A 15,179-nucleotide genomic window follows, 5' to 3' on the forward strand; every position below is an offset into this window, starting at 1 on the left:
TCAGTTTTTACTAAAGATTATAAAAAAATCGACGCTTCACAAGAGGATGAGCTTAAAATGAATATTAATGCAGTTGGGAGAGAAAAGGTTAAAATAATTGACAAATTAGCAAAGCTAAAAGGATGAAACCCCAGGCCTGGGTGGTATGTTCCCATGCATACTCCAGGAAACTAGAGAGGAGATAGAAAAGGTATTAGTTTAAATATATTAAATTTCCATAGATGAGGGGATACTGCCAGAGGATTGGCGCACAGCAAATGTTGTTCTGATATACAAACAGAGAGACAGAACAAAACCTGGGAACTGTAAGCCTGTCAGCTTAACATGTGCTAGGAAAGATATTGGATTCAATACTAAAAGATGCGATAGTGCATGGGGCATTTTTTAACTGGTTTACGGTAATTTGCCTGGTCAGGCAGCTTTGCCTGCACTCTGACCAATTCCAACCTTTTACCTGGTTTACGGTAATTCATCTGGTCAGCAGCCTTTTGCTGCGACACTGTAAACCAATTTCCAAACAGCGGATTCAAATCGCTACCCCACCTTCCAGTTCTGACTGGAGGACTTATAATTAATGCTATATAAAAAACGGACAAGTGGTTTTGATGTGAGAAAGTCAACTTTATTTAAACTAAAGAAACTATAATCAAATTTTAAAGTATACCACACGAACACAGTAATTACAGTAAAATTGCTTAAATAGGGGAAGGCAGACGGCAAAAACAAGGGATTAATGGCTACAATGTTGATTGTACAGTGCGGCATCGGCAGCGGGTGGAGGCGGAGCTGAGCGGCAGAGCGACTACAAGAGGCCCCAGAGGCTCAGGTAGGCCCCAGTGCGGCATCGGCAGCGGGTGGAGGCGCAGCTGAGCGGCAGAGCGACTACAAGAGACCCCAGAGGCTCAGGTAGGCCCCAGTGCGGCATCGGCAGCGGGTGGAGGCGGAGCTGAGCGGCAGAGCGACTACAAGAGGCCCCAGAGGCTCAGGTAGGCCCCAGTGCGGCATCGGCAGCGGGTGGAGGCGGAGCTGAGCGGCAGAGCGACTACAAGAGGCCCCAGAGGCTCAGGTAGGCCCCAGTGCGGCATCGGCAGCGGGTGGAGGCGGAGCTGAGCGGCAGAGCGACTACAAGAGGCCCCAGAGGCTCAGGTAGGCCCCAGTGCGGCATCGGCAGCGGGTGGAGGCGGAGCTGAGCGGCAGAGCGACTACAAGAGGCCCCAGAGGCTCAGGTAGGCCCCAGTGCGGCATCGGCAGCGGGTGGAGGCGGAGCTGAGCGGCATAGCGACTACAAGAGGCCCCAGAGGCTCAGGTAGGCCCCAGTGCGGCATCGGCAGCGGGTGGAGGCGGAGCTGAGCGGCAGAGCGACTACAAGAGGCCCCAGAGGCTCAGGTAGGCCTCAGTGCGGCATCGGCAGCGGGTGGAGGCGGAGTCGGGACCAGTCGGGAGCAGTGAGTCGGAGCCCGGTATAAAAACCGGAGAGAGGCGAGGCCCGAGACCACAGCTGGGGCAGTCGGGAGAGAAGGAGGCCAGTAACTGCTGGGGCAGTCGGGAGAGCAGGAGGCCAGTAACTGGTGAGTTTAAAAGCTCACCTTTCGCGGGCTTTTTCTTTCACAGCTGGTGCAGTCGGGAGAGCAGGAGGCCAGTAACTCTTATATAGCTGGAGCTGTTGCTAAACCCGAAACACTACAGTGTAGTGTCTCCCACCCTTCCACCTCCTCTAACCTTTTAGGGGTTAGGGGAAGTTGAAAAGGTAGGTTCAATTTATTTTATTTCAGGAGCCTAACCTAGGTGGAAAAGGTTCCAGGACAGGAGGCGGCAGTGAAAATACAACACCAGAAAACAGGTAGGTGACTGGTTGGTGAGTACTTTCGCAAACTTATTCTAAGTAGAATTCAATAATTAAGCTAAATCGTAGTAAATAAAAGGGTATTGTAAGGGTTAAGTCATGGAAGGGCAGCTCGGACCCGTGTCATGCTTCTCCTGTGCCATGTGGGAAATCAGGGACACTGTCCCTGACAACTATGTGTGCAGGAAGTGTGTCCAGCTGCAGCTCCTAGCGGACCGCATGGCGGCGCTGGAGCTGCGAATGGACTCACTCTGGAGCATACGCGATGCTGAGGATGTTGTGGATAGCACATTCAGTGAGTTGCTCACACCGCAGGTAAAGCCTAGCTCAGACAGTAAATGGGTGACCAAAAGGCAGGGTAAAGGCAGGAAGGTAGTGCAGGAGTCACCTGCGGTCATCTCCCTCCAAAACAGGTTTACCGTTTTGGGTACTGTTGGGGGAGATGACTTATCAGGGGAAGGCACCAGCAGCCAGGTTCAGGGCACCATGACTGGCTCTGCTGCACAGAAGGGCGGGAAAAAGAGAGATAGGGCTAAAGTGATAGGGGATTCAATTGTAAGGGGGATAGATAGGAGTTTCTGTGGCCGAGACCGAGACTCCAAGATGGTATGTTGCCTCCCTGGTGCAAGGGTCAAGGATGTCTCGGAGCGGGTGCAGAGCATTCTGAAGGGGGAGGGGGATCAGCCAGTTGTCGTGGTACATGTAGGTACCAACGATGTAGGTAAAAAGAGGGAGGAGGTCCTACAAGCTGAATTTAGGGAGTTAGGAGCTAAATTGAAAAGTAGGACCTCAAAGGTAGTAATCTCTGGATTGCTACCAGTGCCACGAGCTAATAAGTTTAGAGAGAGTAAGATAGATAAGCTAAATACGTGGCTTGAGCAGTGGTGCAAGGGAGAGGGATTTAAATTCTTGAGGCATTGGAACCAGTTCTTGGGGAGGAGTGACCTGTACCAAGGGGACGGTCTACACCTGAACTGTGAGGGAGCCGATGTCCTCGGGGTAATATTTTCTAGGGCGGTTCGGGAGGATTTAAACTAATTTGGCAGGGGGATGGGAACCTAGGTAGTGGAAAAGAGGGAAGTCATATGAAGTCAGAAATAGATGGTAGAAAGGTGAGAAGCAATAAGCAAAGGAGAGAAACATAAAGGGCCAAACTAATTCATAATGAGAGTGTGAAAAAAGCAAGCCTGAAGGCTTTGTATCTTAATGCTAGAAGCATTAGGAACAAGGTGGATGAATTAGTTGTGGAAATAGAGGTAAACAAGTATGATTTGATTGGGATTACAGAAACGTGGCTGCAGGGTGGGCAAGGCTGGGAACTTAACATCCAGGGATATACAATATTTAGGAAGGATCGGCAAAAAGGTAGGGGAGGTGGGGTAGCATTGCTGGTAAAGGAGGGGATTAATGCAATGGAAAGGAAGGATATTAACTCGGATGAAACGGAATCTGTATGGGTAGAAATGAGAAATAGCAAGGGGAGGAAAACGTTAGTGGGTGTGATATATAGGCCTCCAAATAGTAATATGGAGGTGAGGGAAGGCATAAAAAGGGAAATTAGAGAAGCGTGCGATAAGAGCACAGCTGTCATCATGGGTGACTTTAATTTACATATTGATTGGACTACCCAAATTAGTAAAAATTCTGAGGAGGAGGAATTCCTGGAATGTTTTCGGGACGGTTATCTGGACCAATATGTCGAGGAGCCGACTCGAGATCAGGCCATTTTAGACTGGGTATTGTGCAATGAGAAGGGACTTATCAGCAATCTTCTTGTACGAGGCCCCTTGGGTCAGAGCGATCATAATATGATCGAGCTCTCAGTCGAGATGGAGAGTGAGGAAATTGAATCAGAGACTAAGGTCCAGAACTTAAATAAAGGGAATTACGAGGGTATGAGACGGGAATTGGGTAAGATTGATTGGGTGGTGTTTCTGGGGGGATTGACAGTGGATAGACAATGGCAAGCATTCAAAGATAGAATGGAAGAATTCCAGAACATGTTTATACCGGTTTGGCATAAAAATAAACCTAAAAAGGTGACTCAACCGTGGATAACGAGGGAAATTAGGGACAGCATAAAATAAAAAAAAAGGGCATATCAACTGGCAAAAAAAGCACCAGACCGGAAGATTGGGGGCAGTACAGGATACAGCAAAAGAGGACAAAGGGATTAATCAGGAAGGGGAAAATAGAATACGAAAGTAAACTTGCAGCAAACATAAAGACAGACTGCAAAAGCTTTTATCGGTATATCAGGAGGAAAAGACTGGTAAAATCCCAAGTCGGTCCCTTGCAGTCCGATTCGGGAGAATATATAATGGAGAATAAGGAAATGGCAGACCAATTAAACTCATACTTTGGTTCTGTATTCACAAAGGAGGACACAAATAACCTCCCAGGAATATCGACAAGCATAGGGACTAATGAGAGGGAGGAGCTGACAGAAATTAGTATCTTTAGGGATATGGTGTTGGGTAAGTTGAGGGGACTGAAGGCCGACAAATCCCCGGGGCCTGATAAACTACATCCTAGGGTACTTAAGGAGGTGGCCCTGGAGATAGCAGATGCTCTAAGGATCATCTTCCGGAACTCCATTGACTCGGGAACAGTACCCGTGGATTGGAGGGTAGCTAATGTTACCCCAATATTTAAAAAGGGGGGTAGAGAGAAAGCAGGGAATTATAGACCAGTAAGCCTTACATCGGTTGTGGGCAAAATGCTAGAGTCCATTATTAAGGATAAAATAGCGGAGCACTTGACAAATGGGGAAAGGATCGGACAGAGTCAACATGGATTTACAAAGGGTAAATCGTGTTTGACTAATCTGCTGGAATTTTTTGAGGAAGTAACTGGTAAAATAGATGGGGGAGAGCCAGTGGATGTGGTGTACCTTGACTTCCAGAAAGCCTTCGATAAGGTTCCACACAAAAGATTATCATGCAAAATTAAGGCTCATGGGATTGGGGGCAAAGTATTAACGTGGATAGAGAACTGGCTGGCGGATAGAAAACAGAGAGTTGGAATAAACGGCTCGTTTTCGGAGTGGCAGGCTGTGACCAGCGGGGTGCTGCAAGGATCTGTCCTGGGACCCCAGCTGTTCACAATATATATAAATGATCTGGATCAGGGAATTGGATGCAATATTTCCAAATTCGCTGACGACACTAAACTAGGAGGAGGGGTGGGCTCTGATGAGGATGTCAGGAGGCTACAGTGCGATTTGGACAGGTTGGGGGAATGGGCGGATACGTGGCAGATGCACTATAATGTGGATAAATGCGAGGTTATCCACTTTGGGGGTAAAAACAGGAGGGTGGATTATTATCTAAATGGCAATAGATTGGGAGATGGGGAAGTGCAGAGGGACCTGGGTGTTCTTGTGCACCAGTCACTGAAGGAGAGCATGCAGGTGCAACAGGCGATTAAGAAGGCAAATGGTATGTTGGCCTTCATATCAAGGGGGTTCGAGTATAGGAATAGGGATACCTTACTACAGCTGTACAAGGTGCTGGTGAGACCGCATCTGGAGTATTGTGTACAGTTTTGGTCGCCCCATCTGCGGAAGGATGTTCTTGCCATGGAAAGAGTGCAGCGGCAATTCACCAGGCTGATACCTGGAATGGCGGGAATGACCTACGAGGAGAGATTGAATAGTTTGGGCTTGTACTCACTGGAGTTTAGAAGATTGAGAGGGGATCTCATCGAAACATATAAAATTATGGCAGGCCTGGACAGGCTGAATTCAGAGAGAATGTTTCCAATGGCAGGGGAGCACAGAACCAGGGGCCACAGTCTAAAAATAGCGGGCAAATCATTTAAAACAGAGATGAGGAAGAATTTCTTCACTCAAAGAGTGGTGAGCCTGTGGAATTCCCTGCCACAGAGGGCTGTGAAGGCTAATTCAATAAATATTTTCAAGAGAGAATTGGATATATTTCTGAAGGCTAAGGGGATTAAGGGTTACGGAGAAAAGGCGGGGACGGGGTACTGAACTGGTAAGATCAGCTATGATCTCAGACGAAGATCAGCCATGATCTCATTGAATGGCGGAGCAGGCTCGAAGGGCCGAATGGCCTACTCCTGTTCCTATCTCTATGTTTCTATGTTTCTAAACAATCTTAGCAATTTCCCCTTAATTACCACCCCCTAACTCCTTACTAGGTTGCCTTGCTGAGGAGTCAGAAACCTGCTCACCTGTGGTCCAGCGAAGTAAGAGAGAGAGAGAGATATCCTGCCAACTCCTGCTGTTTGGCTGAAAGGGTCTGTGTGCAAATTTCGCGCACAAAGTTCCAATATACAAGAGAAAGGCTGTGATTGGCTGATTCAAAGTGGTTGGAGTGGTTTGAATGTGTCTGCATTCTGGGGCCGAAATGTACCCGCCCACATCCGGAGTTCACCTGGGCTAAAACAAAAGGTAATCCAACTGCCCTATTGTTCAGAAATGGGTGATTCAAAAACCCATTCATTCCTAAACTGGTCTCTTTCAAAAGTCCTTTTCTGGATTTTCAATAGTGCCTCAATGTGTGTAAGAGGTTTGAATGGGGCTGGATTGCTGTGTAAACAGAAACCAATTGTTCTGCGGTTAGTCTCAAGTGGTTGTAATCCCTTATGTCAATATCCTGCAGTTTCGGGTAAACAAACCTTGCCTCTGTAGAAGGGAAACTCCCTGGTTTGATTGACAGGTCTGACTGCCACTGCTTGATCCTCCTGCTTTTTCACAGACATACACCAAGCTGCTTTTGTCCTGGCCATGCTCTTTCCTGATGGTCATTTTAAAACCCCTTTTGATTCACCAAACTCCAGGGAACAATTTTATTAAAATGTACTGTCTTAAAGTGTGCAAATTTTTCCATGAAGTTCCTCAATTCCGGTGTTGTCCACATGCTGCAACACAGCCTTTTGCAGTTCTGGGCACGTTTCAAAACATTGTCTTGCCCAGAGACAATTCAAATCACACAATTGTCCAACCCAGAGACAATTCAAATCACACAATTCTTCATCCACAATGTGGACCAATATTTTCCAATCGTCAGAGATTTAGGGGATTTTGTGAACCCCTACATTCCCCCCTTTGGATACTTCCAACTTGATTGTAGTATCCACTCGAAGGAGTGAGAAAAATTTTCTGACCCCCGACAAACAACCATCCCCTGTATTTACCTCTAGCTACCTACCACTTATCCCCCGACCTGACTACTCCCCTCAAATTCGAGAAAAACCGTGGTACGGTAGGCATCTTACAGATGCATCAGTTTACAATAAGGGTCTCATACCCTGCATCACTTGTTACATTATACAATGCAATCAAAATTTACAATCACTTGTTACATTATAACTTATTACAAAATGTTGCAATCTTAGTCATACAATGTAATCAAAATGATCCCAAGCGCGGAGAGGGTCCTACGCCTCTGCTAAACTTGGAGTTGTCACAAAATGATCCCAAACACGGAGAGGATCCTACGCCTCTGCTCAACTTGGGGCTGTAATGCAAAATACAAAAAAAAAATCTTGAACCACATGCTTAAACAAACCCCGACCATCACGTGCCAATGATGGGTCGTGAAATTCTAGTGGTTATTGCTCCTCCCACCTGGGCAGTAAATGTTCCTTCCACCCCTCTTGAATGGTCTTAAACCTTTAAAACATACAGAATGGATTTACAGACCAGCCTGCTCCACCAGCCCCGAGCCGTTCCCTTGTCCCTTTGTGGAGGCGGGGTACCCCTCATATTTAAAATTTACCTTGGCACAGACCGAGACCGGGGAGTATGGGATCGTGGCTCCCAGTCCCTCCCCCTCCCGTCTTCCCTCGACTGGCTGCAGAACATGATGGGTGCCTGGGTGGCGGCTCTCCCTGGCCCCACACTCAAACTTGGATCCCAGATCCGGCCACCCACTCATCCTCCCCAGCCACACTTACACTCTAACTTTGCTCGTGGGCCCCCGGGTGAGTTCCTCCCTTCCTCGAATGCACCCACGCGACTCTTGGGTCTCCCACTCCCCTTTACAATCTTTCCCGGGCTGTCACCACCCACTCCCGGGGAACGCGTCACTATCTGACAAGGTGCCCGTGCTTCCCCACCATGACTCCTCAACAGCGAGGTCTCCCGCAAGTGAACTTCGGTCAGGATAGTGCTGGGTTTGGGGCCATGCCCCACCCAGCTGGGGCCATCTCCTCTGCATAGGAGGAGTAGGCAAGTTCCTCCGGACCCTGTCCGGTTTCTCCCGAAGGTCGCTGCGGGGTTGCCTCTGGATTTGTCCAGTGGCGAGGTGATCCCCAACATTCTGTATCCATATCTTCCTTCGATGCCCAGCTCGGGCTGGGCGAACAGGGCTGCTTCTTCTTCCACTCTCCTGCAAAAGAACTTAAAAGGATATGCAGCCAGGTCTCACTGACCTGCTGCCTTAGGTGGATACATGGTCGGGTCCCTCGACCTCGGACCAAAATACAAACATTTGGCACACTTATAAACTTAAACTTAAACTTAAACTTATAACTACCAGTTAATAACAAAACTTAAAATACACCGTAAAAGCATGCTATATTCAAACATAGCTATAATACAAATGCCGCCCATCTCCGGATGGCCAGGCTAATCTCTGGCACTGTCGTAGATTTCTGCTGGCTGCAGCAAAGCTGGACTGCCTCCTGCCTCTCGTCCCTCCCAGCTTATGGCTGCTGGTTGGGGACCTCTGCCCTTTGGCTTCTCCCTGGTTCTGGAGACCGCCCATACCACTGTAAAGTGGGTGACCATGCTTTCTTGGGCTGGGGCACCAGAACAGACCTTCTGAGGGGCGTCTCTGTGGGGGAAACTTTGGTTGGTGGACTCTGAGCCTGGGTCACAGCCCTAGCTGGCTGGGAACCTTCTCCCCCTGATGCAAAAATCCCGGACTGTATAAGATACCTGACAGCCTGCCGGTACTCTGGGTTTGTCTCCTTTTCCCTACCCACTCCTGTACTGGGGGCAGGTAATCCCTCACCACCCGCTACTGGTGGCTGGAAATTTTCCTCCCCATGTCCAAAACCTGTTACCAGCTCCCCTGCAAGAGGAATTGCTATCCCTGCCTCCCCAGGTTCCCACATCATGGGGGGGACCACTCTAGAAGTGGTCTGGGAAGCTGGTCCATTTAAACAAGTGACTGCACCTGCGCAAATCTCCTCCCCTGAGTCCCTCGGCAGAGGCTGTGAAGCCTCTGTATTCAAGCAGGCGACTGCGCCTGCGCAAACCTTCTGAAAAAGAGCCGCTGTGGTCCCGCAGGCAACTGCGCCTGCGCAAACCTCCTCTCCGGAGTCCCTCGGCAGAGGCTGTGAAGCTTCTGTCTTCAAACAGGCAATTGCGCCTGTGCAAACCTCCCGAAGAGGAGCCGCTGGGGTCCTGCCGGCAACTGCGCCTGGACGAACAATCTTGCTGAAAAGGGAAGGAAGAATCGCTCGGTCTTCCAAGCAGGCTACTGCACCTGTGCATATAGGTTGGGAAGCGGGGACCTTTAAATGACCAACTGCACCTGCGCGCTCGGCCTCACGGTGAGCAAGAGCCGCTGGGGGTTCCAAGATCGCGACTGCACCTGCGCGAACCTGGTGTTGGCAAACCTCTCCCCTCAGGCGCGTGACTGCACCTGCGTAGGAAAACTGAAAAGGATCCGCTGGTGGTATGGGCTGGGGAACCACACCTGCGCTAACCTGGTGCTGGGAAACCTCTCCCCTTAGGCGCACGACTGTGCCTGCGCGAACCTGGTCTTCAGAAACCTCTCCCCTCAGGCGCGCGACTGCGCCTGCGTGGACCTCTTGTTTAAAAGACTGGGGAATTCCTGTCTCCAGACCAGTGACTGCACATGCGCGGGGTGTCTTTTCAAAGGGCTGCTCCTCCCTGGAGCCCCCCAGGCGATTTCCTGTGAATGGATTGGCAGCAGCCTGCAGATTTCTAATCTCAAGTTGCTGTTTCTTTGTCTCTGAGCCACATAACTTGTTTAAATTTAAACTTTGGTTCGAATTTAAGCTTTGGCCAAAATTTAGGTCCCACTGGGGCAGGGATGTGTCCCAATCTGTGGGCTGGACAACCTTTCCCTGGAAACAAGCCACAGCTCCTGTCTTTACAGGCTGTGAACTTGAACTTGTCTGGTCAGCAAACTTATGGGCCTAGAAATTCACTAGCCTTAGCGCCGCTTTTGAGGCGCTAGAGGGACTAGCGCCAGAGTTATGGCCAGTTGCAAAATTCCCTGGGGCCCTAAAGCGGCGTTGCACCGGTAGCGCTGCGCCGGCACCGATGACGTCATCGGTGTGCGCAGCGCCCCGGTTGCCATGCCGACAGGCCCCAGCGCCGAAATTCAGTTGCGGCCGCCTCGCCCGTGGCAGCCGCAACTAAGACTCTGGCAATCGAGTCTTACACAAGTTAGCGCCGGCGCATTAAGGTCGCGCGGCGGCCGGCCGCTTTCCCGCCGGCCGCCTGCCCGCACCTCCCTCCCCGGACTCCTCCACCCTCCCCCCGCGGAACAGATGCGTCTGGCCTGCAAGCCCGGCACTTGTCCGAGGTGCCGGGCTCATTTTTGAAAAAATCAAACGGCCAGCGATCGGGTGAAGGCAGCGCCTCCTTAACGGGAGGAGGAGGCCTGCACTTCCCCAGCCTGCCGCACCGCATCGGGTGCCGCAGCGCCGGATTAGTGCCACAATTCGGCACTCAGTGCCCATTGGGAGGCACTCACGCCCGCCAGTAGCGCCGGCAGCCGTCTGGGCGCGGCGCTACTGAATTTTTGGCGCGCGCAACGGAATTAGCGCCGGCGCTAAATTTCCGGCGCTAAAGCCCTGGCGCGGCGTCAACTCAATTTCTAGGCCATGTTCTCTTACCCGGGTGGCTTTAAATGGGGAATTTTGGACTTGGACCTGCCTTTGGTCTGGGGCCAAAACTATCCCCTGTGTGCCTCCCTTGTCCCGGATTTTTGCTACCGGACCTGCTCTACAGGGGTTCCAGAACTCTCCTTCCCTGTTCCCCTGCTTAAGCAGCTTAGTCCTCCTTAACTTCATAACCAAACTCTCTATCTTTCTGTTACATGGGGTATGATCTGCTCCAGTAAACCTTTGGTCGCAGGCCAGCTTATAAGCTGCCTTTACCTCCCTAACCTTCTCCTCCTGCTCTGTTACTTCTGAGGTGAGGCGGGCATTCTCTTCCTGCAGTCTCATCTCGTTCCTCTTTGAACTGTAAATTTGGCACTTTAGGAACTCTATCTTGTTCCTCGCGTGGCTTTTGCCCTCACTAGCCTCTTGGGTGAGGTGTGCGTTTTCCTCCTGGAGCCTCATCTCACTGTCCCTCACCTCTGTGACTTCCTGCACAAGGCGCTCTATAAATGCCTGGCATTTCGTGACCTCTAGTGTGAGGCGTGCATTCTCTTCCCGCACCCTCATCCCCCTACCTCTGGCCTCGTTCACCTCTCTTATGAGGCGTTCTACCTCCGCCTGGCATTTTTCCAGCTGGGACTCCTGATTCTTGGCCTCTTTAATCTCCTCCTGCACCCTCAGCTCACACTCCTTAACCCAGCCACCTATACTGTAGTGTCCGTGTGTTGATAAAGACACTGAAGACAGGAGTTGGTTCATAGGTGTTTACTAAGCAAAGTCTGGCGGGGGGTTCTAACGGATATACACAATATACAGGCTTATATAGCCCGAGTGGCCATTACCAGCATTACAGCATGTGGTAAACCACTGTTATTGTTTTCACTGTCATTCACTACTGTTATCGTTATTGCACATTGTTACCTCTTGCTACTCACTGTGTACCAATGCATGCCTCAGCTGGCTCCGTCTACATGACCTGGTATAAAGGTGGCTGCCCGGCAACCCACTTCCTTCTTGGAGCCAGTCGTCCACGAGAGGCATGCTCTGTTCTTTAGTTAATAAAAACCTTTTCATTACTTTCCTAATTCATCGCCTTTTATGGAGTAATTGATAAGTGTATCAATTTTATTAACTAAAAGTAAAATATCCGGAACTGAGCAGCAACAACAGCAGGCGTTGCTGCGAGCCCTCAGACCAGCATGCCTGGACCTCGACCCCCAAGCGGCGGGTTCATCTACCAATTTCGAAAACTGGCTGAGCTGCTTTGAATCCTTCCTAGAAGCCTCCGCCGTGACATCGGAGGAGAACAAATTAAAAGTTCTGACCGCCCAGGTGAGCCCTCAAGTATATACACTCATCCGGGATGCTACTACATACATGGCGGCCCTCGACCTACTAAAAGGGCAATATAAGCGCCCAGTGAATACGATTTACGCCAGACACCTCCTGGGATCCCGCAGGCAGCGACCGGGGGAATCGGTAGATGCATTTTTACGGGCGTTACAGACACTCTGCAGGGACTGCGACTGTAAGGCGGTAACGGCTGCGGTGCACGCGGAGGGACTTATCTGTGATGCCTTCGTTAAGGGCCTCCAGTCCGACTACTCCCGGCAGAGACTGCTCGAAAGCAAGGAGCTCGGCCTGAAGACTGCCGTAGCCCTCGCGCTATCGCTAGATGCGGCCCACCGAAACCTCGAAGCATACGCACGTAACAGGGCCGCGCCATGGTCATCGCGACCTTGGGACATGGGACCACCGCCCCCGGTACTAACTACTGCAGCAATGTCCCGAAAGCAACTGGGACCGCCGCCCCTCGTACCAACTACTGCAACGACGCCCCGTAACCAGGCCCAAAAATGCTATTTCTGTGGCCAGTTAAAACACCCTGGAGCGCGCTGCCCGGCGAAGACCGCTACCTGCTCTGGCTGCGGGAAGAAAGGCCATTACGCCAACGGCTGCAGAGGGAAACCCGCAAACGCCAGCAGCGCCGCGTGTGAACCGTGGGGGCAGCCATCTTCTCTGCCATTTTGTGCACCTCCGACCGAGTGGGGATCGGAATCATAGCCACCGCCCTTTTGCCCGCCGCACTCAACCGCCAATCTGTCTCCGGACTCGACCACCGTCTCGTCGGACGACCATATCAGCTCACTCAGCCATACACTGGCCTCCGTTACGCTGGATCAAGCCCTCCCTCATCATCTGTCCAGGTCCATGATGGACATTACGGTAAACGGCCGCGCCACTACTTGCCTGTTTGACAGCGGGAGCACGGAGAGTTTTATTCACCCCGACACGGTGCGTAGCCACTCCCTCACGGTCCTGCCAATGCGCTATCGGATTTCTATGGCGTCCAAGTCCCATTCAACGGACGTCGGCGGCTATTGTGTGGTGACCCTTTCGGTTAGGGGCACTGAATATAAAAATTTTAAACTTCTTGTCCTGCCCCGCCTTTGCGCTGCCATTCTGCTAGGGTTGGATTTTCAGTGCCACCTCAAAAGTGTCACATTGGCATATGGTGGACCCCTTCCCCCACTCACAGTCTGCAACCAACAGCTTTTAAATCGCCCGCCGCGCACCACTTGCAGCCTTTCCACACTCAAAGTACCCCCCCCTCCCTTGTTCGCTAACCTCACCCGCGACTGTAAACCCATCGCTACCAAGAGCAGGTGGTACAGCGCCGGGGACAGAGCTTTTATTAGCGCTGAGGTGGAGCGACTCCTGAAGGAGGGCATTATCGAAGGGAGCACCAGCCCATGGCGAGCCCAGGTTGTAGTCGTTAAGACGGCCGATAAACGCCGCCTGGTCATCGACTACAGCCAAACCATAAACCGGTACACCCAGCTGGACGCATACCCCCTTCCCCGCATATCTGATATGGTCAACCAGATCGCGCAATTCAGGGTATTCTCCACCATTGACCTTAAGTCAGCATACCACCAACTCCCTATCTGCCATGAGGACCGCCAGTATACTGCCTTCGAGGCAAACGGCCGCCTCTACCACTTCCTTAGGGTCCCCTTCGGCGTCACCAACGGGATTTCGGTCTTCCAAAGGGAGATGGACCGGATGGTTGACCAGAACGCGCTGCAGGCCACCTTTCCCTATCTGGATAACGTCACCATCTGCGGCCACGACCAGCAGGACCACGACGTTAATCTAGCGAAATTCCTCCGTACGGCCCAGCGGCTGAATCTAACATACAATAAAGAGAAATGTATGTTTCGCACCAAGCGCCTTGCCATCCTCGGCTGCGTAGTGGAGAACGGAGTCATCGGGCCCGACCCCGACAGAATGCGCCCCCTTATGGAGCTCCGCCTCCCCCACTGCCTAAAAGCACTGAAGAGATGCCTGGGGTTTTTCTCTTACTATGCTCAGTGGGTGCCCAACTATGCGGACAAAGCCAGACCCCTCATCAAGTCCACCTCCTTCCCCCTGACATCAGAGGTGGGTGCTGCCTTTACTCTTATCAAGAGTGATAGTGCGAAGGCCACAATGCACGCAGTGGATGAGTCCATCCCTTTCCAAGTGGAGAGCGATGCATCCGACTTCGCCCTAGCTGCAACCCTTAACCAGGCGGGGAGACCCGTGGCCTTTTTCTCAAGGACCCTCCAGGGCCCCGAGATTCGACACTCCTCTGTCGAAAAGGAGGCCCAGGCTATTGTGGAAGCGGTGCGACACTGGAGGCATTACCTGGCCGGAAAACGATTTACCCTTCTCACTGACCAGCGTTCAGTTGCTTTTATGTTCAATAATAAGCAGAGGGGCAAAATCAAGAATGACAAGATCTTGAGGTGGAGAATTGAACTCTCCACCTACAATTACGATATCTTGTACCGGCCCGGGAAACTCAATGAGCCCCCAGATGCCCTATCACGAGGTACATGCGCCAACGCGCAATTTGATAGACTGCGGACCCTCCACAATGACCTCTGCCACCCCGGGGTCACCAGATTCTGCCACTTCATTAAGTCCCGCAACCTGCCCTACTCCATCGAGGAGGTCAGGACTATGACCAGGAACTGCCAAATCTGTGCCGAATGCAAACCGCATTTTTATAGGCCAGACAGAGCAAGCCTGATCAAGGCCACTCGCCCCTTCGAGCGCTTGAGCATCGACTTTAAGGGCCCCCTCCCTTCCTCTGACCGCAACGTGTACTTCCTCAACATTGTTGATGAGTACTCCCATTTCCCGTTTGCCATCCCTTGCCCAGACATGACCAGTACCACGGTCATCAAATGTCTGAATGACCTCTTCGCCTTGTTCGGGTTCTCTAGCTATATACATAGCGACTGGGGCTCATCTTTCATGAGCGACGAACTTCGTCAGTACCTGCTCGCGAGAGGTATTGCTACGAGCAGGACCACCAGCTACAACCCCCGGGGGGACGGCCAGGTGGAAAGAGAGAACACGACGGTTTGGAAGGCCGTCCTCTTAGCCTTAAAATCTAAGGGCCTTCCGACCTCTCGCTGGCAGGAGGCCCTCCCTGCGGCGCTCCACTCCA

The sequence above is a fragment of the Somniosus microcephalus genome, chromosome 1, assembly GCF_052327205.1.
Source record: "Somniosus microcephalus isolate GS21.2 chromosome 1, FLI_Smic_1.0, whole genome shotgun sequence".
Taxonomy (NCBI): domain Eukaryota; kingdom Metazoa; phylum Chordata; class Chondrichthyes; order Squaliformes; family Somniosidae; genus Somniosus; species Somniosus microcephalus.